Source organism: Panthera leo, chromosome E1, assembly GCF_018350215.1.
Source record: "Panthera leo isolate Ple1 chromosome E1, P.leo_Ple1_pat1.1, whole genome shotgun sequence".
Classification (NCBI taxonomy): domain Eukaryota; kingdom Metazoa; phylum Chordata; class Mammalia; order Carnivora; family Felidae; genus Panthera; species Panthera leo.
In genome coordinates this window covers 58,399,723-58,425,214 of record NC_056692.1, presented here as the reverse complement: position 1 = coordinate 58,425,214, position 25,492 = coordinate 58,399,723, and the positions used below count along the sequence as shown (strand labels likewise).

Genomic DNA, 25,492 nt, shown 5'->3' with positions numbered 1-25,492 from the left:
GTAGGTGGATGGTTGAATGGATGATGGGTGGGTGGGTGGATGAGTGGATGAATAGGTTGGTGGGTGAACGGATCAATAGACAGAAGAGGAACAGACAAATGGATGGATGGCAGATGGACAGATGGATGGGTAGACAAATGAAGTCGATGTCTCCAGTGACCGCAGCTTCTTTCTGATGTGTGTGCTTCTCGTTTCGCCATGCCATTCTTCTTCCGGGGAGGTCTTCCTTCCTCGTGGAGCTCTACGTGAGCCAAAACTCATCTGCTGGGTAGTAAGAATGCCACCCAGAGGACCTCAGAAGGAAAAATCTGGTCCCAGGAAGGCAGATTTCATGGCCAGGGTCACTCAGGGAGAGCAGACTGGAGACCACAGCAGGGTCCAAATCAGCCAGACCCTGGTCTGTGTTCCTCACTCAGAAGACAGGGCAGGAGGTGGGCAGAAGAGCCCCTTGTGAGTTAAGAGTGAGGAAGCTGGCCGTGAGGGCCCTTGCTTCCCCGTCCCGCTTGTCTCCCTCTGCTCTCGTCTGTCCCTCAGCATCAACAGTGAGTCCAGCCGTGAGCCTTCTGAGCCCTCCTGCACATTGACTTCGCCGTCTGCTGCTTCCAGGGAGGCCCGTCCAAGGCCAGGGCGCACTTGCTGCCAGAGCGAGAGTCGGGGGGCCTCTGCGGTTCTGGAGCAGCCGGTCTTGCCCTGGGGGGATCTTGGGCAGATTCTGCTGTCACCAATGTGTTCCGGAGGGGAGGGGCAACAGCTGCGGGCACGGCCCCCCCGTGGCGTTCGCTGCCGCCGACCCCCTGCGTGGTGTGTCCCTTCTTCCCTGATCCTAACCAGCAGAGGCCCGACGTAGATTCTAGTCCCTGCCCCACTCATGCAAGGCAGCCAGTCGGGCATCTGGGATGAAGACGCTTCCTGTCTTGTTGCGTTTCCTCCCTTTCTCTTCTTCCTGCGAGAGAGCTGACCGAGGCTTTGGGTGGCACGCTGGCGGCTGTCGCCTTCCTCCCACTGCTGGTGGAAACCCCCTGGGGCAGGTGTCTCAGCCTGAGCGTGGGACACATGCAGTATCATTACACTGATTATTGCCTCTTCCCAGACGTATTGATCGGGCTTCTGTCTCTGACTCTGGCCAACCGAAAGGCTCTGCGGCCCATCAGAGCCTTAGGGACTGAGAGAGTGGCTTTGACTCAAGATGTATTATCAGCCCAGGAGGTGCTTTTTTGTTTTTAATTGAAAAATTGGGAGTAGTTTACAAATTGTGAAATGTGTGGCTCTTCGTACAGTCCAGGCGGTTTTGACAAGCGTGTGCACCCAAATAACCCTCACCTACATGGAGATGTGGGACATTCCCACATCTCCAGAAGGTTCCTTGATCTGGTAGGGGGTGCGAAAGTACCTGAGTGGGATGATGCTGTACAGGTAGGTGAATGAAGGCTTGGGCTCCAGCCTTACCAGGACTCTCGTGATGGCCTCGACCAATGCAGACCCATGAGAACCCAGCTCCTCTGAGCTAACAGACTGGTGGAGAGAGGGCAGCAAAGGGACAACCAGCCAGGAGAGAGGTCCAGGGCAGAAAAAGGGCCCGCAAGGTCATTGGCGCATTCCTCTGCTTCCACGCAGATCGCACTCAGGTCTCCCAGGAAGAGGCCCCATCTCACATGGCAGGCACTGTTCTCGAGAGTACCCAGACCCACACGGGGCAGATAGACGCCGAGTGTTCATGTGACAGTGTCGCTGAGCACCTGAGGCCACGGGTGGGAAGCTCAGAGGTGGACGTCGCTGTGCCTCAGGTTGCCAAGGAAAAGGGACGTGCGACACCTTGTCCTGGGCAGGGGTTTAATGCCATGTCCTGCCACGAAATCCCTCTGTGCACTGTTGCTGCCCCGCATCCCTCTTGCCGCGTCCTGTTCGTGTTCGCCTCCTGTGCTCAGGGCGGGTGGGGACAGCCGAAGACCAGTGCCCACACCAGCACCAGGACAGGGTTCTCCTGGTGGCTAGAATTTTCCCAGAGCGGGGCCCTTGGGGAATTCTCTCGGGATGGTTGTGCCACGCAAATGTTGCCACAGCAGTTGATGCCGTGTATAGATAAATGTTTATTTTTGAGAGAGAGAGAGACAAAATGAGTGGAGGAGGGGCAGAGAGAGACAGGGAGACACAGAATGTGAAGCAGACTCCAAACTCTGAGCTGTCAGCACGGAGCCCGACGCGGGGCTCGAACCCACAGACCACGCGGTCATGACCTGAGCTGAAGGTGGATGCTTAACCGACTGAGCCACCCAGGCGCCCCTGCAGAATATATTTTTAAAGCACGTTACTGGTTCAAGTTCTTCTCCCGTGCTCAGGCTGGAGCTGTGAGCGCTGTGCCCAGGGAGGGAGGTGCGGCCTTGGAAGGGAACATTTGAAAAACTTGCCTGGCCGACTGCATCTGTGTGTGTGCAGCCGGATGGAGGTCTCAGGGTCAGTTCTGGGACCCCAGGCCCCAAAGAGACCTGTTTCTGCAACACAGAGCCAAGGAACGCATCTCCACGCAGGTGCCCTGGCTGTCTTGACCCAGAGGCACCAAGGCCCACCCTGAACCCCTCCCACCACCAGCCCCGCAGGTGTCCTGAAGGGACAGCCCTGCCGGCCCCCAGGCCCCATGTTCCCAGGGAGGGCATCCAGGAGTTTCTACCCTGTCCTCCCCATTTCTCTCCACTGCCTAAAAGTTAGAATCCTATTAAGGTCGCGATTCCCTACATTTGTGACGTAAAGTCAGTCTCGGAGAAAACTTGGGCTGTTCAGCATCAAAATCCTATTACCGAATGCCATGTTTCCCGTGCGAAGATACCTGGCGGCTGGGAGATAAGTGCGAACGAGCTTCTGAGTGCGGCCGCTGTGCTATCTGCCTGGCCCAGGCTGCTGGGGAGCCCGCCCGCCCCTCCCCCCCACCCTGTGCCCCGCCCCCTCTTCTCTGCACTCCCCCCCCCCCCCCCCCCCCCCCGCCACCACCTTCTAGGTAGCTTCCTAAGGCCTCACGGTGCCAGCAGAGAGAACCAACTAGAAAGTCCCTGTCCTGGACCCCCACCTCGACCGTGGTGACTTCCTTTCCCTGGTGCTACCCAGGAGGGTGTCTGTGAGCCGGGTGCCTGGCCTGTAAAGGTGCCACAGAGGCAGAAGCAAGGGGATGGGAGGTGCTGAGGAGGGGCTGAGACCCTGTCCTGGGCACGGGGCTGTGCCAAGGTTACCAGGGAAGCACGTGTGGGGGTTAACTTTGGGGGATGTGCTCTACCGCAAAGCTCTGTGGACAGACAGCCAGGGCTGACGGAGGAGGCTTATGGGGTCCGCTCTAGGTTCTTTCCCTGCGCCCTCCTGTCCGGCTGGTGAAAATCACGACCTCCAGCTCTGTGACCCCTGGTGGGTTCCAGACCCTGCCCTCTGGCTGTCTTTGAGAATCCGCCTGCCCCCCGCCCGCCAGCAGGGCAGGACTGACTCCTCAGTTGGCCTTGTGACGCCTTCAGGCCGGGGCCACCTTTTCTCTTGCCACCTGCCCTCAGCTGGCCAGGCAGTTGGTCTGAGCCCCCTCCTTCAAACTGCCACTCTGCTGCTCCTTCTTCTCGAAGCTGGTCACACCCCAGCCCGCTCCCACCCTTCCTGTGACCACAGCGCTCTGTGCGGCCCTGCACAGCGTCCAGTGAAGTGTATTGTAATTACTGTTTAAATCATGGCAGTGTGCACCCATGCTCCTGCCCAGGCCCGAGTGCTTTGCAGGTGAGGAGCAAAAGGGGGCCTGTCACCGCCTGTCTGGCGGGAGTGGTCCCCTCATGCGGGAGCCCGGGGTCTCTTGGGTAGGGGCACAAGGTAGGGGGACATCAGTCTCCAGGCCTCACCCCTGGGACAGCCCCATGCGGCTGCCTGCTTCCCCACTAGACTCTCAACCCGAGGGCCCGTGTGAGATGCACCCTCGGTCTCCCCCAGCCCAGCACAGGGCGTGGCACAGCCTCCCCACCGTTTGTTGACAAGGGTGGGAAGAGCCCGTCTGGGTTACCCTCAGGGTCTTCTTTGCTCTTTCCTCCCCTCTCCCAGCTTTGCTTCCCTTCCCAGCCAAGGCTGTGGGCCATGGAGGGGGCCGTGGGAAGGGATAGTGTGTCCACCGGGTAACCTGGGCCACTAGGTGAGACTCAGGGTTTTGGTCTTTCCGTTCACTTACTCATTCACTTTTCATTCATCCAGCAAATATTTGAGGACCTTGTATGGCGGGCGCTGGGTCTACGGTGGTGAACAGAACAGGTATCCGGCCCTCAAAGACCGTGATTGAGTAAAGGAGCAAATTAAAATGTAATTACAGTTTACAGCAAGTACCACAAGGGAAGAGTGACGTCGGGTGGGGACGATGTCCGGTCGGGCGGTCGGGTCAGGCCTCTCGCTGGGGACGTGATCTCCACTTGAGGCTGAGAGGAGCTGGGGGGGGGGGGGGGGCGGGGTCCTACAAGGAAGTAGCGAGCGAGAAGGGCTCCCTTGGGGGACAGGGGACCACTGGGTCCCTTAGAAATCTGGTCCCTGCTGGATACTTTTGAAACTCTGGATACCTTCTCTTCCTGGGGTTTCTGTGGTGTTTCGCAGCCTGTCTCCCTTCTCTGTGGGGCCCCTTATTCCTCTGCACAGGCCTCCCCTACTCCAGCCCTGCCTCCCAGGGTGTCCCAGCGTGTCCCTCATCACCTGTCCTGTCCTCTGCGCCCAGTCTGTCCTCTCACTGGGTGTTGCTGTTCGTGCCCTGGGGTTTGGCTACTGTCTGCATCGATATTTGTTGTAACCCCTGCGTCAGGTGTCTGTTGATCTAATGGTTATACCAAACCTTAGTGGCTTCAAACAGCAGTCACCTCTTAGCCCACAGTTTTGGGGGGTTCAGGAGCCTGGGAGTCTCAGCAGCTAAGGTCTTTAGCTCAGGGTCTTTCATGGGGTTCTGGTCAGCATGCTGGCCGTCAGAGGGAGGCCCCAGTTCCTGCCCTGTGGATGGATCTCTCCACGTGGCCGCTCAAGGGTCCCCACAACGTGCCGGTCAGCTTCCACCAGCATGAGAGCAGACGATGTCCTTTATGACATGATCTCAGAACTGGGGGGCCGTCACTTCTGCTGCTGTGTCCAGCCCCCGGCACAAGGTAGGAGGGGACTGCACCAGAGGACAGGAGGTGAGGATCGTAGGGGCCATCCTGGAGACGGGTGCCCCAATCCCCAAAGCAGGTAGACTGTCTCCTAAGCCCTACATCCTGGCACCCACCTGCCAACCACCCCCTCCCCCCCCCCCAGATGTCCCAGGGACCCTTCAAACACAACACATCCAAATCTGAACCCAACCCCACAAGCCTTGGGAAATCATATTATGTAATTGTTAATATATGCCGAGCTGTCAAGAATAACTCAGGGTCTGCACGTAACCATATAACAAACTCCATCATCAGCCCAGCTGAAGCCCCCGAGTCTTTCCCGTCACCCTCGCTGGTCTCCATCCACCTTATGTGAGTCTCAGTTTCTCATTTGCTCACCAGCGGTAGGCTCCAGATTGAGACTCCTGCCTTGGTTTTTACGCCTCCTACCCCGTCCACACAGGCACCAGAGAGAGCTTCTTAAGACACAAATCTGCATAGTTTCCTGCTTAAAATTCTTCAAGTGGCCGTTGAAAGTCCTTGGCTTGGTGTTCAAGGTGCTTCATGATCTGGATTCTGACTTACACGGCTGGTCTCATCTTCTCGTTCGTCCAGTCCCGGACCCGGGAAACATCTCCCTGCCCCTCTTGCGTGACTCCCTACCTGCTAGCTCGCCAGATCCGCCCCTCAGTCTTTAAGACTCCCTCTGGGGTGGGCCGCCTCCTCCGGGAAGCAAGAACACCCACTCGGGATGAGCGAGGTGCCTCTCTCTAAAGTTTCCACATACCCTTCGCCTCCGTCACTGATGCTTTATCTGTGATGTGTTTACTGAGCACCTATTTTGTGCCAGGCCCTGTTACAGCTGCACCCAGGAGATCTGCCCTGTGGAGCTTGATGTCTCTGCACGAGCCCTTATCCCACCTCTGCTGGGATTTCTTGTCACGCCACCCTCTGCATTGCCACCCCCTTGGGGATGGGCCCATGAGGTGTTCTCATCTGTGTCCCCAGCTTCTATCACAGGAGGGACTCAGTGGATTTTCAGCGCTGGAATGGTGCTTTGGGGGAAGGGCCAGACCGCAGGAACCGGCTGCCTTAAAGTTCCCTGGGTGTCTGAAGCAGGTGTCTCTGGCTCGATCGTTGATTCCTAGACACAGGCACCCAGGCCGATTTGGTGAGGGAGGCAGGGAAAATGCATAGGAGCGCCTAAGAACACTTCGGACCGTGCCCTGGGCCGCTTCTTGTCATCAACAGTTTTTGCACAACCCAGCCGTGCAGCTGGGCTGGAGTTCTGTCGCATTTTGGGGACACTTCTGGTCTGGGGCCTGGCCTCATGTCAGGGGTTCTGGGCCCCCAGCGTCAGCCCTGCTGTCACTAGGGTCACACAGCCCCCAGCCTTTCCTGCTTTCCCCGACCTTGGGGAAAATTGCTTCCCGAATTATACCCCTCCATTTCACAAGCTTTAAACACAGAGCCGGAGGACACATGAGTTACATAAGGGCCTCCTCATTCCCGTTGGAGATGTTGAATAATGTAACATTTCAACAATACCTAAAGGTGCACTGTTATTATTAAAACACACTGGTGTTAAAAAGAAGAAGGAGAAGAAGTGTATCTACAGTAAAATTGTCACAGATGCCAGAATAATAAAACCCAGATGATGATGATGATGATGATTGTTATTTTTGGCCAGAGACAGGATTTCCCAAGCCATGAGGGGAGTCGGGCACGAAGCTGGTTTCTGGCTTGAAAATGGAAGGAGGAGCCTCATTTATTCTGAATATTCTGTATCCCCTATAATCTTTACTATGGGAACAAAGTGCCATGTGTCGTTCTCCCCGCTAAAGACACAGCAAATTCTGCTTTCTTGGCGGGAGTCTCGTGTTAAGCTCGGAGCTTGGTTGTTGGCTTGTGTCTGGGAGAAGCGGAGACCGAGGGGGGTCGGGGAGGTGAGAGATTGCACAGGCACGTGCCAGCACCCGTGATCGGTGCCAGGCAGGGACCGGGGACAGAAGCCGGGAGAAGGGGGCACGGGCGCTTGGCGAGGGGTCATGGCTTCGGAGAGAAGTGAGGGCAGGACGTAGTGCCTGGCCTGCCGGCTGCAGTGCCCAGGGCGTGGCGAGGGCTCCGTGTCCTACTGAACGGCGTGGTCGGTGGGACAGGTGGCTCTGCTGGGTCTGGATGTTTTGGTGTCTGTTTTGTTTTTTGTTTTAAACGAACACCAAATCCTTTGTCATTGCTTTGAACTTGCCACGTTTTATCAGAGTACAGCTGATGTGTAACTTGGCATGAGTTTAAGGTGTGCAGCTTGATGATTGGTTGTACGTGCAGGTTGCGACGTGGTCGCCACACCCATCCCCTCACACATTCACGCGCCTGTTTTCTCGTGATGGGGAGTTTTGAGATCTCCTCTCTCGGCGACCTTCACGAACATGACACCGCGTTGTGGAGCAGGGTTGCAGCGCTGTGCGGGATTCACCTGGCGGTGGGAAGCGGGGACCTGTTGGCCAGCCCCGCCCCTGCCTCTGGGAACCACCAAGCCACCAACCTGTTTGCTGTTTCTCTGGCAAATCCTTGCGGTTCCTCCCGATTTCCTTTACTTCCCGCCAGGCGGAACTGGTCGACCAAAAGGTTCTTCCCGGCAATGAAATGAGCCAGCAAAGGTGTGGTTTGGGGAGAACGGCCCCGTTCTGAGGCGGGCAAGCTGAGTCCCCTGGGATTTGCAGCTGCCCCTTCCTGAGTCTCTCTGGGACGGGGAACAAGAATGTAGGTGCGTGTCTGGGGCGATTGGTATCTTTATTACAGCAGATAAAACAGCGCGTGCAGGCTCGGACGTAGGAGGCTGTTCACGCGAGTCCGCGGAGGAAAGGATCGGGGATGTTCAGCTTGTCCCCCGTCACACAGCTTGTACGTGGTGGGGCTGGAGGAGAACCTGCTGCCCGCCCCAGGGCCCTAGAGCCTCCCGGGGAAGTTGCGGGCTGTGTCCGAGAGCCGGGTAGTCAGTCTGTGCCTTGTCCGCAGGCAGGTGAGAAGTGGCTCTGAGTTCACGTCCTGAACTTGCAGGGCCTCGTCTGCCCAGATGTGGCCCGTGTGCCAGCAGCAGGCCCAGGGAGGGGACGTCAAATGAGGGGCAGTGACACGCCTGTGTTCCTCATCTTGAATCCCATACGTAAAGCCACTTCCCCAGATGATCCTGATTGGAAAGGACTGTTGCCGTCCCCAGCCTGCCTGTAGGTCCCCAAGTGCAGGCGAGTCTCTCTCTTTGGAGGTGGGGGAAACAAGCCAGAATGGATGCTTTCCTGCTGGGCCCCTCTCTGCATGGGAAGCGGTAAGTGTGAGGGGTCTCTCGTGGGCTCAGCTGTTGACACGCAGAGAGAGAAGGCATTGCCACTCACCCCCACCTCTGGGTATCAGAGACCATCCTGCTGACTCACCCGAAGGGATGATGGTTACTTCCGCTTGTCGGTTTGGGAATTTTACAGAAAAGGTTCGTCCGTTGCACACGGTTCACGTAGATGTGGCTCCTCCTTCCTTTCGTCGTTCGTTTAACAAGCACCTGCTCAGTGTCAGCACCGTGCCGGGTAGGCACCTACCGGCACGGTGGTGAGAAAGACCAACCAACGTCTGTCCTCACGGGACCACGTGTAGTCTAGACCATGGTGGTGATGACGTTGGTGAGTGAGGATGATGGTGGTGATGATGATTTGGCCAGGTTCTCCCTCTCCCTTCAGTCCCTCCCCCACTTCCCTCCCCATCCCTTCTGGACCGACACAGTCCAGCCCTGCAGTGTGCAGAGGACAGGGCCCTCAGAGAGGAATGGAAGGGCCGACTGCCCAGTACTCATAGGACTGGCGTCTGCAGGGTGGCCAGAGGACCTTATCATCCACAGTCTCTTCCGGCAGGAACCCCTGCGGGGGCCGCTGCCTATTTGCGTGTTGGCTTATTTTTGCAGAAGATGCTTTTCGGAAGAGCCACTGTTTATTTGTCCATCTTCTCTCCCTAACGGCGAGAATCCCAACAGGAGGCCATTTGGGGCCAGGGCACCAAAGGCAGCCCCGGCCTCCTGCCCCCTTGGGAGCAGAGCTGGGAGGCTGGCAGGACGCCCAGGAGACTTTAATTGGCGGCAGAGGTGGGGGGAGGGGTGGGAGTGGTTTGGACAGACCTTCCCTGAGACTGAGCCTTCCCAGCCAGCTCCCTGCCCTTGCCCTTGCCCTTGGTAGGACCACGCCTGGTATTTTCCAGCTCCAGGCCCTTCTCCGGTGTCATAGCCTTCTGGGGCGCCCACCACCTGTGTCCAGCCTTCCGGGGAAACTTAAGCCTCTGTCCACCCCCAAAGTAATTTCGAGGGCTTCCCCAACTAAAGCAAGGGGATTGAATCCTGAAGAAGTCGGTCGAGAGGATGGGGAAGAGTCCTGACCCTGGGGTTCTGGACTGTCGGGGGCCTCAGAGTCCCCCACCCCCTACAGCAGGAGGCACAAGGACATTGACGTTGATGGTCAGCAGTTGGAGGCTCCCTGCCTGCCTCCGGCCCCCAGGCTACACTCGTGAATGTGGTTCCGAGGAGGAGGAAGACGCAGCTCTCTCCCCTGCTGGGTTTGGGACAGCAGGCTGTGGCCTTGACCCTGGGCTTCAGCTGGACAGGCCAGAGCCGCCGTGCGCTGTGAGCCCCACGGGCCTTCTCATCTCCCTTCCTTCTCCCTTTTCTCGGAGCCGGCCTTGGGGCCTTGGGGGACCTCATGGCAACTTACTTGCCTGGCCTTTTGTCTCTTACCTTCATCTGTTCTGTGAAGAAGGAGGTGGGGCCGATCCCTCTCCCTGGCAGCTGGGGAGCTGGGGCACCGCACTGGGGTGGGTCCTGTGTCCCTGAAAATCCTGGGGCCGGGGCCCCAGCATCTGCACCGTGGGCAATGAATGGTGCCTTGTTCTGCGGAGTGGGGAGAACGTGCAGTGGCAATCAGGGACAAGCTATTAAACGGTGGCCCTCTTAAGAAAGCAAAGTGGGGCGCCTGGGTGGCTCAGCTGGTTGAGCGTCCGGCTTTGGCTCAGGTCATGATCTCGCGGTTTGTGGGTTCGAGCCCTGTATCGGGTTCTGTGCTGACGGCTCAGCCTGGAGCCTGCTTTGGATTCTGTGTCTCCCTCTCTCTCTGCCCCTCCCCTGCTCACACACTCTCTCTCTCAAAAATAAACATTAAAAAAAAAAAAAAAAAAGGAAAAAGGAAACAAAGGGCAATTGTACCAATGGTGAGGCCAAGGCCTGGCCGAGGTAGGGCTGCTCACTGGGCTATTCGTCCCTACCCCTGTCCAGTCTCCGTGAGCCCACAGCCCATGCTCCCCCATCTTAGCAAGCACACAGCCCAGCAACATGAAGTAACCTCTCCTCTCTGGGCCTGCAGGGCTCCGAGGTGGGTGTGCAGAGTTGGGGTACGGGGTGCACAGCTCAGCATGAGAGTGGGAGATGGGGGGTGAGGCATCACCCTGGAGAAGGTGGCCCAGATTTCAGGAATTGTACGTAACAATCAGTGTGGGGCCAGAGGGGTTTGGGGTCTCTCTGGATTCCTGTACTGCCCCTCTCCCCTTCCCGTCTTTGCTCCCTGTCCCTTGTCACCTTTCCACCTTTCCGTCGTGGGTTTACCTGCCAGGGGCACTGTCACATCTCCACCTTGCTCCTGTTCCAGGGGGTCTGGTGCAGAATGAACTCCAGCCCTCGCCTTTTGTGCCCGCTGCTGAGAATCAAGCATTTGGTTCTAAGACAAGCCTGCCTACCTGCCTTCTCCGCCCCACCAGCTTGGGTCACCACCTGGAGCCTCCTGTACCTGGGGCCCTCTGCGTCCACCTGGCTCCTCTCTTACCTGGGCCCTGCCCCCAGCCGTCTCTGTCACTGCATTTAGCACTGACCTAGAACCACAGATCACACACTTGCTTTTCCCACTGAAAAGTGGCCTCACAGAGCTCGGGGCTGTTTTCCGTTCCCTCCGATGCCCAGCTCCCGGTGCCGTGCGTGGCATGGGCGGTCACTGCAAAGCCACGTGGTGCCTGGGCCTCCCTCTGGGAGCTTGGCCCTGCCGTTGGGCATGTGGGTGGTTCTCCTTTTAAGTGACTGGATTTTAGGAAGAGAAACAAACTGGTAGTCTTTTCTTTTTTAAAGCTCCGTTGTGGGGTTTCTGGGGACATGCCAGTGGGAGTCTCTCCCCTGAGGCGGGCTGGGGGGAGCCCCTCCTGGCCAGCCTGACTCAGGACTCTGCCCCAGAGCCGGTCCCTCGGGGCTGGCCAGAGAGGGTGTCCCCAGCGGTGTTTCTGTCTTGCCCGCCGATGGCACGCACACAGGGTTGGAGTGAATTAAGCCAAGAAAGGACTTTCGAGGCCCAGGTGCCCCCCATCCAAAACAGCAGCCACCAGCCCCCTTGTGTTTCCTGGGAATTCGGGCTGCAGGGAGACAGTGGTCACTCTTGTACAGAAGCCTGAACGTGTGCGTGGAGGAGAAGAAGGGGTGGGGGTTCGTTCGTTCATTCATTCGTTCATTCGTTCATTCATTCATTCATCCATCCATCCATCCCCGTGACACATACTGAGTGAGCTCCGACCGGGTGCCAGGCACATCCCAGGCACTGGGGTCCCAAGTGCTTGCCCTCGGGGTGCTTGCATTTCAGGGTGGTGCATCTGTGGGGTGGCAGCTGTGAAGTCCTGGGGGAAGATCAGGGGGCGAAGGAGGAGGGAGTGCCAAGGGGATGGCCGTCAGTTTTGACAGGGTGTGCTGCTTGGGGCTGGCCACCTTACCGCACATCCCCAGGCCGGGAGGGGCGAGCCACGCAGTTACACAGTTACGTGGGTGCGCAGGCGTGGTCAGGGGGAGGCGCTCTTGTGCGCGGGGCAGCCAGGAGGCCTGGGACTGCAGGAGGTGCAGGCCATGCCTAGGGTCCCGTGGGCAGAGCAGGATTTACCTGGGAGCTGTGCACCCATGGCCCCAGCGAGACCCTGCAGCGTTATTTTTGCCTTTGTCGTCTGAGGCAGCCCTGCCCCCGCCCCCGCCACCCACCCCCGGCCGGCGATTCATGTAAGCGTCAGGGTGTCCAAACCTGGCTTCGCCTGGCTTGTAGGTCACTGTAGCAGCTCTGGGTGTTTCCTCCCAATGACATAGGACACGGTGGGAGAGTGGCACCACCTTTCAAAAAGAGAGGGACAAGGGAGTTTCAGGAACGATGGCAGTGATGGGCCCTGGAGTTTGCAGTGGGTGACGCAGGAAGCGATGGGACGGGCGAGAGCGGACGGGGTGGGGTCAGCGTTGGGGGGCGAGGGGGGCAGGGGGGCAAATAGCACTTAGGGGGCATCACGGCGGGGAGGGCCGATGGAGCAGCAGGGGCAGCCCAGCTGCCCTTTGGCGATGGGGTCCCAACGCTTTGTTTTCAGACAGGTTCCCCTCGCGTTCCCCTGGGGTGTGACCTCAGGCAGCCACCCGTTGCCTCAGTTGCCGTGTGGCACGCCCTCTTCTCTTGTTTGCTAACACCCGTGCTCCTTTGATGTCAAAAAGAAGATGTTTGCTTCAAAGGCATTTAAGTCTTTTCCTTTTCTTTTCCTTCAGGTTGAGAATCTGTCTCTGAGAACCTGAAACTTTTCCTGCCGAGACGCCGCCCGCCCGCCCGTATTTCCCAGCAGCCTTCCACCCCAGAACGTTCCAGAAAGAATCCCACAGGGAGGGGGTCACCTCCCTGCCGCAGCCAAACAGACCTCACCCACCACTACCAGGTAAGGCGCCGCCGGCCACCACACCGATCCTTCAGGGAGGAGGTTGCATTTGTGATTGAGAAACAGCTTATTGACCCAAGGGGATTGCAGGCTGGGGACTTTTCTGCTTCCTCCGTCTTTCGTGGCCTCAGGGTCGGGATGGCCTCGGGGTCGGCATGGGGAGCGTTGGGGCAGATGCCCAGGAATGTGCTGGCTTGACTTGGTAAGGAGTGCCTGCTGTCTGTGACCTGAAAGGCGTCAGCCTGGCGGCAGAGTCATCCTCCCAGGAAGGAAGGTGGGCGGGGCGCAGCGTCCACCGTCTGGGTTCAGCGCAGACTGCCGTGGAGGCCGAGGTCGGGTCTGCCCTTCCCCTGCCCAGATTTCCCTGCAGCCCGGCCAGCGGCTCTGGTGTCCCCACCTGGCTCCAGAGGGGACCGGACGATTGCTCCGTGACACTTGAGCTGTACCAGGAGCTCACCCCACGACCCCAGGGTTAGCGGGTTAGCGAAAGACCGCCCCGCAGGCTCAGGGCCTGTCCCACCTCAGACGCCGGCCACAAGTCTTGGGGGCCACTTGGCACTTCTGGTGGACCGGCTACAAATTCCCGTGACCCTCCGTGTTGATAATCTGCTAGACTGACTCTCAGAACTTAAGAGCCACACCCACGGCTGCGGTTCCGTAGTAAGGGACACACGTAGATGGGACCAGGTCTGCCCTCACCCTGCAGGGTCAGGACAGCTCACCCTCCCGGCACATCCACGTGCTCTCCCCTCACAAAGCTGCCTGAGCTGGGAGTGTCCAGAGTTTTACCGGAGTCCTATTATGTCATTGGCCCCAAGACTGGACTCTGTCCCCTGTCCCTCTCTCCCCTGAGCGGGGCAGTGAAAGCTCCAGCTCTCCAGTCAGGGTCCCTCTGCCTAAGGACTCAAGAGTCACCCAGTCAGCGTGAAGTCGGGTGTGGGCATAACAGAGGACGTTCCCATCCCTCGGGAGTTCCAAAGGTTTTAGAGGTTACCTCCCAGGAACCAGGGGCAATAACCAGGGTTATTACATCACCACGAAGGTCAATGCAGCCCGGTCCCCACTAAGAAACTGCACAGAACTGGAGGGTGGGGCTCATCCAAGGCCGGGCAGGAGGGACTTGGGCCCCGCGTGGCAGTCCGCCTCTGTGCTGACCCTTTTCTGGGTGGAGCAAACGATGCCCATAGGAATTCTGGGCAGAGAGCCGAGGACACAGGCTGGTGTCTCCAGTACCCCTTTAGCGTGCATGCCGTCAGCTTCTGCATAAGGTACGGGAGCCTTGCCAGGTCCGCACTGCTGCCTTTCTTCCCACGATCCAAATGGGCTCCCCCTCTGCCTCGGGGTGTCTGGGGGCCCTCTTTTTGCCTAGGGTTGATTGTGTCCCGACTGGTCCGTGTGCTGTCATTGACCCATACTCGCTGACTCTGTTGTGGAGGCTGCAGCTTGGTAGCGACAAAGCCAAGTCCTTGCCGTGTATCCTCTGCTGGGGACGAGTTGCACATCTCAGGTAGCGATAAGGCTGTGAAGAAGGGTGGTCAGAGGCAATCGAGGGTGGTAGAGGCTGCTGTTCCCACAGGGCAGTCCGGGCAGGCCCTGGAGGCTGATGGGGGTGAGGCAGGGAACCAGCCGAGCCCTGGGAAGGGCAGTTCAGACAGAGGGCCTGGCAAGTGCAAAGGCCCTGAGGCATGTTGGAGAAGTAGCAAGAAGGTTGGTCTGCCAGGGTCCAGGGGGGAGCGGGGTGGGAGGAGATAGGGCCGATGGTGTAGGGCCTACCTGCAGAAGCTTTTAGGCCAGGGGTAAGGACTTGGGGTTTTGTCTTAAAGATGGTAGGAACCGCTGTCCGACTTCAGCTCAGGTCATGATCTTGCAGTTCGTGAGTGGGAGCCCCGCGTCGGGCTCTGTGCTGACAGCTCAGGGCCTAGAGCCTGCTTCAGATTCTGTGTCTCCCTCTCTCTCTGCTCCTCCCCTGCTCATGCTCTGTCTGTATCTCTCTCTCTCTGTTTCAAAAATGAGTTAAACATTAAGAAATTTGAAAATAAACGACGGTGGGAGCCACGGAAGGCCTCTGAGCAAGGGGTTGAATCAGCAGACTCGAGTTGTGTGCAGATGACGTTGCCTTCTGTGTGGGGAGTGGCTGGGGAAGGAGGTCAGGGCAGAAGCAAGGCCACCATAAGGAGGTTCCTGCTTGTCCCAGGGAGGTGGGGGGGGGGGGCTATGCCACGGACCCAGGATGTGAAGGGTGGGTCTGGGGATGTGTTTGAGATGAGAATTTTCAACAACCACCTTTCTACACGGAAATGATTCTGTCACATCACTGCTAGACCTTCGGGGACCCCTTAGAAAGCCTGCGAAGGGAAGTCATATACTGCACCTGTGCTGGGCAGGGGAGCCAGGCCACGCGACCGTTCCAAAAGTCTCGATCCCATGGACCTTCAGAATCCTTCGGGACCGGGGGTCCCCTCAGTGCTACCATAAAACCACCCATAGTGGACGCACAGCTTGGGGCTGACCTCAGTGCGGGCCAAGCCACCCTGGGGTCATGCACCGCCCCCTAAATCTCAGGATCTTGGGTCTAAGCAAGTGCCCGTGGCACTGCCCCGGGGAAAGAGCAGTAGAGTGCAGACCTCCTGTGGGCAGGTGACCCCTGAGAAGATGCATTTCCTTGAAGGTGATTGCAGGGCCCAGCTTTGTGTGAAAAGGTAAATTCTTGGGGGTGTCACAGCCAAAAGCACCAGACTGGCTGGTCCCGGCTGGCAGGTCTGGGAAACTCGGGGCTCAGTGGGGCCTGTGCGAGTCCCTTTGGGCCTGGAGCTGTGTCTTCCCTCGTTGATGCCAAGGCACACTCTGACATCGTGGAATGGGCGATGTGCTTCGGAGTCTCCTTCCTCCCCGGGGGGAGGCGGGGGGTGGGTCAAGGGGAAAGAAAGCACCAGGGGAGACTCGCGTGTCCCTGTTGTGCCGAGCAGTTTGAAGCCTGCAGAGGAAGCTGGGCTGTGTTCTGCCTTTTAGTCCACTTCAGGCGACTGGTGGGTCTCCGAAGGGAGAGGCCAGGCCCACGGAGCGGTGGTCTGGTGTGCCAGCCACTGTTCTCGAGGGGACCCAGACAGGCCCTCCGGAGGGAGCCGGGCCCACCCCCGGGCCCCCAGTGCGTCGAGCTCTGATGTCTGGAAGGAAAATCGGGAGAGGCAGCAGGCATCCCAATCCCTCCCCCTCTCAGAGGCCCCCCGGTCCGTGATTTCATGACGCCCGGTGGAGCGTGCCCTGGCCTCCGCTGGCAGGAGGAGAGCCAGCTGGGGGATGGAGGTTTGGGGGAAGCCAGTGAGGGGGAGAGGGCGTGAGGCGCTCCCGCACGCCTTCCACGGTGGTCGCCGGGGTCAGTCATGGGCAAGGTCAGTGCAGGCCTGAACCCGAAGGAGCCCATGCTGCGGCGCGTGGGGCTGGTCCATCCCCTGGGGCTGCGGGGCCATGTAGTGCACACAGCTCCCCATCACTGCAGGGGCGTCCTTGCTGGCGGGGAGGGGACCCCTCTTCTGCCTTGGAAAGCGTCCCATGAATTAGGTCCCATTTTAAGGCTCATCCTTCCGACGTGGATTCAGTTTGGGTTTTACTGTGTAGTAAATGCTGAGTCCCTATTGAAAACATGGGGGAAATTAACCTGCTACAAAATGAGATTCGTTTCTTGTGTGCAGTGGTGGAGGCCTGGGGCAGATCGGTGCTTCAGGTCCCGGGGGGGGGGGGGGGAGCCCGCTTACCCGTGACCTGGAGAAACTCACGGTGGGCATCTTGGCTCTTGTGTCCGGCCCTCTTCCCTCCCCCTTGCCGTTCTCTGAATCCTTCGGAACCACAACCACCCGGCCTCCGTCTGTGTCAGGCTCCTCCTCCTCCAGATGCTTTTGGATGGGGCGGGGGGGGGGGGGGGGGGGGGGGGGTGCCCTTGTTCTGGAAGCTGAGACACAACAAGGCCCTCTGCCCTGACCTCTGGCCCCTCAGAGGCTGCCCCTGAAACCTGCAGGGGCGGAGACGGTCCAGCCAGAGCTCACGCTTCCTGCTCAAGAAGAAAGGCTTTGGCCCGGCCAGAGGTACCGCTTCAACTCCTTTAAACGCGGCCACACGTGGGGGCGGCGTGTGCCCGAGAGCAGGGGCTGCTGCGCTCGTGTTGGGGCAGAGGGCGAACGTGTCATAACTGTGCAGCTGGTGCACGTCAGGCGTTGCCCCCCTTCAGCACGAGAACCCGTCTGTGTACCCCGGCCGTCCCCCCCGCTTGGGGACGGACCCCGGAGCTGCAACATGCAACTTCCCATAAATCATCCCCGAATGGGCGCGCTTCCTGTGCCATCCATCACGCCCCGTCTCTTGTCTGCTTGTTTTTAAAAGCTGTTAAACTGGAATCCATCACATGGCATCCTCGGGGGGCCAAGCAGAAGCAGAGGCTGCCCGCATCAGCAATATTAATGCACACGGAGCTTTCTAGAGCATCGAGGCAAATGTCTCCCCCGTGGTGGGGAGAGGGAGAGCGTGGCTTTATCTAGTTACGCCAGAAGCTAATGGGATGTTTTTCTGACACTTGGAGTTGATACATTCCTGCCACGCATGAGGAGGTCCTGGTGCTGCTGGTGGAGCTGGTAAGGCCACCTGAACGGTGCCGTGGTGTTTCCGCCTTCTCGCAGGGGCACCTGACTTCCTCCTGTACCCGACAGTTGCTCTCGAAGACCGTAGCTTGAGCCAATCTGTGGAGACATGGATCCTTCTAGGAACATCCGTGGTTCCTCTTTCTTTCATGGCTGAACGTTTTTGGAAAGGAGGATCCAGGAAGGGTGTCGAGATCAGCTTTAATCCTCGTTTCTGGAACAGGTTCCGGGCATGTGCCCTTGAGGAAGGGAGAGGAGGGGGACCTGGAGCCCTCCCTCCTGCCTCCCCTACTCCCCTCCCCTTCCTCCATGGTTTAGCCGTGGCTGGAATCTTCCCGGCTGTCCTTAGCATCCATGGAATGAACTCGTGCAGCTCTGTCTCTGGGAGCCCCTGTGTCTGTCCCAGACAGATCTCACAAACCTGGGGGCAGCGGGGATGTCTCATCCCACCTGCATTTGGCTTCCCCGCTTTCCTTTTCTTTGCCCCATTTGTGTTGGTTGAAGGATAAACCTACTACTGTGGGCACTGGTGAGACATTTGTAAGACAACAGAAGAGCAGGACAGTGTTTTCTCCTGGTGGCTTTGGAGCCCTGTGAGTGAGCTGCCCTGGTTTGGGCGGGGGGGGTGTTGGATGGGTCCTGGACAGGCGCCCGGTGGGAGCATTGCCCTCCCTCCGCCCCAGGAGCTGTCCAATTAGAGCCCATTAGTCACTCAGTGTGTTGGAGCATTTAGAAACAATTAAAGGTGAGAAGAGTTTCCAGATGCAGCCTCAGTGCTGGTGCTGGAAGGCAGGCTCTGCTGTTCCTCCCCAGATGGCAGTCGTCTGGAGAGCCCGCAGCCCTCTCGCGGGAGCGGGCCTGGTCCCCGCGGCCCCAGAGCCCGCAGCCTCGGGAGGGTGAACCCTGAGGCGGCCCTGGGGCTGCCCTGACCCGGGAGCACAGCCTGGGGGTGGGGATTAAAACAGCAGAAACAGATCCTGTCACAGTGCTGGGGGCTGGGTGTCTGAAGTCAAGGTGTCAGCGGGGCCGCGCCCCCTCCCCCAGATGCTGGTGGCCGCCGGCAGTGCTTGGCGCTCCCTGGCCGGTAAACCCGTCGTGTCATCCTCTGCCTCCATCACCACGTGGCGTCTCCTCCGCTCTGTGCCTGCCTGGCCCTGTGCCTTCGCATGGTGATGCCCTCTGTGCGTGTGCGCTGTAAATCTCCCTCGTCCGGTGAGGACACCGGCCGTTGGGTCGGGGCCACCCCATTCCAGTAGGACCTCCTCTCATCTTCACCCTTGACCACATCTGCAAAGACCCTCTTTTCAAATGAGATCACATGCATGGGTTCGGGGGGTCAGAGGGACAAAATCCTACCTACTGCATCTCCCAAGACTGCTGGGAGGAAAGTGAGCCCAGGCACTGAGCTGTCCCCCCACTGCCTCTGGCCCCATGGATTCCACTCAGACACTAGGATTCTCACCAGTTCTTTTATTGTTATTCATTTTAACGTTTATTTATTTTTGAGAGAGAGAGACAGACAGAGCACGAGCAGGGGAGGGGCAGAGAGAGAGAGAGGGAGACACAGAATCCGAAGCAGCTCCAGGCTCCGAGCGGTCGGGACAGAGCCCGATGCGGGGCTCGAACTCGTGAACCGCGAGATCACGACCAGAGCCGAAGTCAGGCGCTCAACCGACTGAGCCACCCAGGCGCCCCTCTCGTCTGTCCTTTTAAAGACAATGATGCCTGTAGGCCAGTCAGGAAGTGAAGGCCAGCATGACCCCGAGCTGTAAGACGAGCCTTCTCAATGCAACCCTTCCCCAAGCTTACAGATCCTCCTTAACGACAGCAGGAGGCACCGGCGCCCCGTGGTCATCGGCTGGGAGCCTTTCTTGTGTCCCCGACTTGCTCTTCTCCACCCACCTCCCGCCATCCCACTGTTGACAGCGGTCTTGAGAACAGAAACCAAGAATTAAAAGGCCAGCCTCCCCCTCCCCCCAAATCTAGGCCTGAAAATGAACCGTTTTTGGTCCAAGTCTGGGTCACACGGTTTTGTTTTGCTGGCGAGGGTCTCCCTGCAGGAAGGAGGCGGGAGGGGGAAGGTGAGGGGGGAAAACCCGGGGGAGCCAGTGGGACCCTGTACGCGGTCGGGCTACAGTTGTGGAACATGCTGGCTCAGAAGACCAAGGAGGCCGGCAGGGCCCAGGAGGAATAAAGCCAAGCTGACAGTCGCAGAAGTGAGAATCCAGAACGGGGGGGGGGGGGGGGGGGGGCACAAGGACACTAGAGAGAGGGCCAAACGGCACCGGGGACAAGGAGGAACACACGCGGAAGACAGAGCCTGGGGACAAGCTGTCCTGATGTTTACGGATGCAAAAGTCAAACGTGAGTGAGGTGGCCTCCTGGGAAAACTTTTGTTCCTGATGGCGGCTCGTCGTCTTCCCGCGAGAGGCTGAACATCCGGATAAGGGCCGTGTCTCCAGGCTGAGCTGGGAAACGGTTGTTGCCGTCAACAGGTGCACGGAGGGGAGGGAGGGACCCTCTTCATGCCCCAGGATGCTCGTCGACACCCGTGGGCACGCAGGACCCGAGGGGTCCCGTCACCCAGAGTTGCTGTGTGCAACGTGTGACTTAAAGATGTCCCAGGCGGAGCCACACGCCGGTCCCATGTCACCGATTCTGGGTTCAAACTGGCTTATGACCCCGGGGGCCATGAGGGTTTGTGGGTCACTGTTTTGGCTGATCCCGCTGCCCGGCGGGCACCCATCTGGTTCCGTGGGACCCTCACTTTGTGTCTCTGCATGGACACGCAGGCTGGCAGTGAACGGACAAACGGACAAGCAAGGGTTTTTATGGTTTGGGAGAAAACTCTTTCTTTTAATCCAGTCTGCAAGGATACATTAACTATCCCTAGGCCTGGCGCTTTCAAAGACATCTGTGTTCTGTGGGGCAAAGAGCAGACAAGGAGGGTCAGCAAATGTCTCAGGAAGAAAAATCACTTTAGAGGTAGAGGTGGGGACTGGCCCAGCTTTCGTGTTGTGTGTGCGCGTGTCGGAGAGAAGACACAGGCAGGACAGAGTCAGTTCTCTCTGCTTCCGCGGGGTGGGAGAGGAGGTGGAGATTGGACAGATGGCGTTTTTGAGTGACCTTGTGTCGCCGGGCACTGCTGAGCGCCGCCGGCTGGAGGTGCAGGAGGCTCGTGGGGTGTGGCCACCCGCAGCTACCAGTGGGGTTTCATCAGGATGTCAGCGTTACGGAAGGCCCTGGAAGCCATCAGAAGATAGGCCCAAGTTCAAGAAAGATCAAACAGCGCCGTCCTGGGACCCCTTCACGAGGGAGGCCTGGAGAGTCTGACGTATCGATGGCGTGGAGACCAGTCAGGCGGGTGTCCTGGGGTGACACGTGCACGCGGACCCTCCACCCGAGGTTCCCGTCGCTAGGTTGACGTGTGTCGCCCGTGTGAATCCTCGTGACAACCCGATGAGCCGAGTTCCCCCCAGGAAGCTGAGCCACAGATGAAGGATTCGGCCGGGGTCGTCCAGGCTTGGAACCCACATGGCTCTCTGGGGACAGCACTGGCTCAGCACGCCTGTCTCGAATGATCCAAGTCAGAGCTACTCGGGGCGCCTGGGGGGGCTCAGTCAATTCAGCGTCTGACTTCGGCTCAGGTCATGATCTCATGGTCCGTGGGCTCCAGCCCCATGTCAGGCTCTGTGCTGACAGCTCGGAGCCTGGAGCCTGCTTGGGATTCTGTGTCTCTCTTTCTCTCTGCCCCTCCCCTGCTGGCACTCTGTCTCTGTCTGTCTCTCAAAAATCAACGTTGACAAAAATTTACAAATCAGAGAGCTGCTCAAGGTGAGGTCTGTGGACAGAGCCTGCCCTTGAGCCACTGCCCCTGGTCCCTGGAAGATGAGGGCAGGGCCTGGGAATAAGCACAGAGAGTCGTTTATGAGAGTGACTTCATAGCTCGTGGATCCATTCGTGAGAAATTGGGCTTTGTATCTTGTCTTTTTTATTCCGTGTTTCCCATTAATCCCTTTCGTATGGCATCTCCGTTCCTTAACGTACAGAGCCCTTCACCACAGGTGCTTTGAGCAGGCCTGACTGGAGAGGGTACCCGTCACATCTCAAATAGGCTGTGACATGGGCCAGCATGCCCAGAGCGGGTCCTGCCTCGAGAACGTGCCTCGGTGACGTCAGATGTGCGGGGGACTCTACTGTGCTGAGGCTGCCGTAACAAAGACCACAGCCCGGGTGGCCTCGCGGTTCTGGAGGCTGGATGTCCAGGATCCAGGTGGTGGCCGGGGCCATCTCTCCCGAGGTCTCTGTTCTGGGCTCGCAGCCGGCCACCTTCTCCCTGTGTCCTCACAGGGTCGTCCCCCTGTGCGTGTCTGTGTCCTGATCTCCTCTTCCAAAAGAACACCAGCCACGGGTGGGTTAATGTAATGGCCTCTAAAAGCCCCGTCTCCAGATATGGTCACATTCTGAGGTGCTGTGGGGGTTAGGGCTTGAACATGTGAGTTTTGAGGATACGCAGTTCAGCCTGTAACAGAAGGGTACGTAAGAATTTCCTGTACTGTTTTTGGAATTTCTTGTGAATCGTAAATGATCTGAAAACAGTAATTTTTTTTTAAGGGTACGCATCTCTCTCCCAAAACAGCACGGCCGCTGTGTTTGTCTCCACAGGGTCCCTGAAGGCCTGCCCGTCGTCCTCGGTTTGGGGGAACGGCCCCCTGGGAGGGATACCAGGTTGGCATGGCCCCGGCCTCACCCTCTCTGCTTTCTGTCCTCAGGTGCTGTCCCTCCCCCTGTGCAGAGGGCACCTGGGAGGCGTGCTCAGCGGGCTCTGGGGCTGCCCTCCTTCATTCTCTGCCCATGGAGGTTCTCTTGGGTCCCTGTCTCCCCTCCTCTGCTCGTCCCCCTTCCTCTTGGGTTTTAAGGCACCGGCTTCTGCTGCTGCCTTGTTCCCCTCCCCCCCCCCCCCCCCCCAAGCTCTGCACGCGGTAGGTTTCCCGAAAGGCTTTCCATAGAACGTCCCGGATACAGCGTTTGGACGGTGGTTTAGTTGTACCTCTTGGAATGCTCTCCCCTAACTCTGGGAACAGTTGAATCATGGGTCACATGTGGCCCTCTAGGTGTGACGGAGGAACCACCAGATGGGTCTGTGACAGCAGACCTGTGTCTGCACACCTTTCCTCTGTGGCAGACCCTGCCCATTCCCCACTGGGCAGGGTGTACAGACGACTTACCCGTGTGTCCACCAATCTGTGCATCCACTCGCCCATCCTTGTAGCTTTCATCCGTCCAAGTACGTGTGCATCCATCCATCCGTCCGTCCGTCCGTCCGTTCTTCCGTGCGTCTCTTACGCGTATACGTATGTGTGTGGGTGTCTGTTCATCTGTCTGTCCGTCTGCCCCTCCCCTCTTTCTCTCTGGAAGTCTTTGTTTATTTTCATTGCTCGTTATTGCTAATATTGCAAAGATGATTTTGAAAACTTCATCCGTTCTTGATCTTATCGGGGTGGTCAGGGCAGACGATCACAGTTGTGTTTCTTTGCTGAGCTGAGGCTTATGGCAGCTCTCAGGACTCGGCAAACGCGCGAGGGCGGGAGAGCTAAGATGTGGGAAAGGAGAAGAGGAAGGAGGAAAGCCAGGAAGGGACGTGGAAATATGCCAGAGGAACCTTGTGGAGTGACGGTCGGGACTGAGGGGGGGCCTGTGACATCTGACTCTGACTTCCACGGTCTGGCCCCCGCCCCCCGGAACCTGTCCTGCCCCCTGCCTGTGTCCTGGCTGTCCCACCCACATTATTGCCTCTCTGTGGGCTCCTGTTCCCCCCTCCCCCGCCTTCCCACAGCTGGTGACTGTCCAGCTGCTCCTTCTGGCCACGTGCAACTTCCATGCCTTCACGACGGCTTCGGACGGGGCAGAGCCGGGCCTGGGCTGCAGGAGAAATCGGAGGCTCAGAGAACAGGATGGGGGAGGCCAGGGGGGGGGAGGACAGACTCTGGAGACCCCGCTCAAGGTCTCCACCCAGGAGTACTCCCAAGACCTTAGTGGAGAGAAAGACTGAATTTTGAGAAAAAGAGTAATGAGCCCGGTTAAAGTGGCCCACAGGACACAGAGCCTGGCATGGGCCGGATCTGGATGAAGTCCCACTAGATCCTGACAACTGGCCGCCACGGAGCCTGGGGGGGGGGGTGCGATGTGGGGCACAGGTACCACCACCCACCTTCGCAGCTGGGGAACAGCCAGGAGCAGGAGGTGCCTGGTGGGGTTTGCAAGCCTTCCTTTTCCAGGCAGGCTGGCCACGGCGTCCAGCTGGGACACACTTCACGGACAGCATGTGGCTGTGTCCCCAGCATCCTCCCTGTTTGTATCAGGCCCTGAGCACAGTGGCCTTCTTAAAAGAAGAATAAATTGGCAACACGGCATGAGATTTTCCCACCTCTCCTTCTCCGTCTCTTCCCTCCGTGAGCCCAGCTCCTTGTTTTCTGTTCATCACCTAAGACCTCTGACAAAGACACCTTGCTTTGGGGAACTAAAGACGGGGAGAGGGGTGACCCACGGCTCTCTTAACCACATGCCACAACAGACCCGCCATGCATCTTGTATACACATCTCCTGCGGCGTGAAGGTGGGCCTGGGCCGCGCAGTTCACAGACCCCGTTTCTACACTGTCGGGATGTGGTCAACACGGGTTGTGACCCCACCTGCCAGCTTGGAGCCCCGGAGGCCCTCCTTCCCACCTGGTGACGTCGATCCTCAAGGCAAAGGGAGCCTGGGCCTCACTCATCGGCCGTGAGACACCCCTTTTTGTTAGGACAAGCTGACCCCTCAAACCAGTCCCTGGGCCTCGTAGCAGCCACGGCTGGCAACAGCACCCGTGTCCAGGAGAAAAATGAGCAAATTCGCTTGCTTTCTTCGGGGTGTGCGTGTGGGCGTGTGGAAGGGCTTTCAGGAAAATCCTCGTTCCCTGTTACAGAATAGGCTGATATTCCGAGCCCACCTTCTGGAAGCGGGAGGGCCCTCAGGCTGCTGGCAGGGCGTCACCTGTGGTATGTCGTCAGCATCTTGAACCACTGCAGACCACTCCGCAGTTCTCCCCCGTCTCCCAGGAGCGTTCCAGATCACCGAGGTCTGGGGAAGTACTCGGTGTCTCAACCCAGTGCTGGCCCGAGGGACCCAGGGCTAGGGGACGGAGAACAGCCACGAGCGCGTGGTCCCACCCGACCCCTGGCCTGCTACACAAGGGCACCTGGGGCTGGAACATTCCAGAACTGCAGAGCATCTCCGCACAAGCACTTAGGGCAGGGAGACTTCTGGACCACCCCTCAGATTTGCAGACGGAGCAGACTCCTGGGCTGAAGGATTTGGCCGGGTTGTTTCTGCGAGGCTCAGAGAGAGGTTGCCAGCCCCTGCAAACCCAGAGCTCAAAGGAATGTCTGCTCCCTGCAGGAGTTCTGTTCGGGTGACCCGACCCTCGCGGTGCAGAGCCAGCGACCCCGTGTCCACCCCCGGGGCGGGCAGACGAGAGGCCGAGGGATTCCCCAACCTCTTTCCTCGATGTGGGTCCAGGGGCAGGTCCCGGAGAGGCTGGGGGTGGTCAAGGTTGGATCCTTCTGGATGAGGGCTGGCCCCCCCTGGCTACTTCTCATGTGGTGAAGGCACAGACCCGCCTAGTTATCATGCAGGGAGTGTTGTGCTTGAAGAAATTTAGATGTATTTTTTTTTTTTTTTTTTGCGTGTGCTTGCATGTAAATGTGGGTAGGTGCTGTCCTGATTGATGGCAATTAGCATTTTCTAACGGGAACAGATGTTCCGATTGCCAGGAGGCTGGTACCTAACGCCCACGCTGCCATCTGCTCGCGGGGCAGGGCCGGAGGAAGCGCCCGGCCCGCGGCCCCGCAGCCCCGTAGCCCTCCACGGCGGCGTGCACTCAGGATCGTGTGAGATTGTTTCTGGAGGGGGGAGGCGGGGGGAGAGAAATAATAATAAAGATGTTTCCGGGGTTATAAATAGTCCATGCCGTGT

The 25,492-nt window shown here is 58.6% G+C and overlaps 1 protein-coding gene across 4 annotated transcripts in view; it reads left to right on the top strand.

Annotated features, from left to right (window-relative positions):
- Positions 1 to 25,492, top strand: part of RBFOX3 (RNA binding fox-1 homolog 3) — a 458,058-nt gene that overhangs the window by 130,774 nt on the left and 301,792 nt on the right. For all 4 annotated transcript variants that reach the window (XM_042917401.1, XM_042917398.1, XM_042917399.1 and 1 more), the window contains exon 2: positions 12,688 to 12,851. The gene's annotated coding sequence lies outside the window, so the exon portion shown is untranslated. The remainder of the gene's footprint in view (positions 1 to 12,687; positions 12,852 to 25,492) is intronic.